This window comes from Mustela nigripes, chromosome X, assembly GCF_022355385.1.
Source record: "Mustela nigripes isolate SB6536 chromosome X, MUSNIG.SB6536, whole genome shotgun sequence".
Classification (NCBI taxonomy): Eukaryota; Metazoa; Chordata; class Mammalia; order Carnivora; family Mustelidae; genus Mustela; species Mustela nigripes.
In genome coordinates, this window is record NC_081575.1 from 14,049,300 (window position 1) to 14,050,642 (window position 1,343).

Consider the following 1,343-nt stretch of genomic DNA (forward strand, 5'->3'; position numbering starts at 1 on the left):
GATACATGTCTCTAAGAACTGCTCTGGGACAGCTTCTAGTCAACAATAATAACTTCCTGCTCTGTGCCAGCACTCCCATCGCCCTGGGCATTGGTGGGGCCTACTTATCAAATGTTAGCAGGTTCTGTTGCAAAGTCTTCAGTCCTTTCAAGAGTAGATATATTCCCAGCCCAGGTACTTTATCCACCCATGAGCTTCCAACTCTCACCAGTCCTAAACCTACAATGCTTTCCTTTTCTTTCATTCATATCCTCCAGGAGAAATCTTACCCTTGGAGGTTCAGCACAAATACCACTTCTTCCATGAAGCCTTCTTTGATCTCCCCATCTGGAAATGATCTCACTCTCCTTTGAACACCACTGCCCTTTGTACTTCTCTGTTGGCACTTCTCCCATTCCACCTTATATTAGAATTGTAATCCTGCCTCAGCTCCCCTGCTAGTCTGTGAACTCTTTGAGGGCTCAAAACAGATTTTATACTTTTGGTTTCCCCAAGAATAACTAGCACTTCCGAGATCGTGGGTGCCCAATACACACTTGTGTAAATGAATCCAAGCTAGGTGCCGTAGTACCAGACTTGACAAAAGTTGGCACACCAGTAGAAAGCTTGGCTTGACACAAGATTCTTAAAAGGATAAAGCCGTATGAGAAAAGGAGGCACAGTACACGACCTGATTTCTTGCCAGAAACATCGTTAGTAGCCTGAACATTGCTAAGGCAGGATATTGGCTAAGGAGCTCTGACAGGAAAAAATAAGTTTTATTAAACCTCCAATAAAATAACATACATTTATAAAAAAAATAATTCCTGCTGACTTTTTAAATGGCTGTATTAGCGTTTGGGGGGATGGCATTTTAGAGACTCAAAATGGTCAATTTTATCCTTGACAGAATTCATCCATCACCTCAACCTTGTTTTTTTCTAAAAACGTTCAGAGTCAGCTGGTCTGACCATTTCCCCTCCCCCTGCCACACACACACTTTGACCTAAGCTCCCATGATTGCTACCTGGTGGGTTTGTAGTCAAAAGCTAACTGACAGTTGTGGCAGTAAAAACGCTCTTTATAAACAGAAACCAAGACCATGTAAATACAGTCCTGGCATCAGGTTGTACACTTAAGTACTAAACTTAAGTACCCCTGGGCTGCTAGACCATTAGTAATGTAATGGGTCTGCCCATATTACTATGAAACCACTCATTTTGTCCCAATTTTTTTTTTTCCTGCGGTGTGGTGGGGTGCTTACTTTTTTTAATGAGCGACATAGTTATCTATATGCATGACATCATCTGTGTCAACATTCTGGGATTGAACTGAAACATAATTGATATATAACAGTATATGAC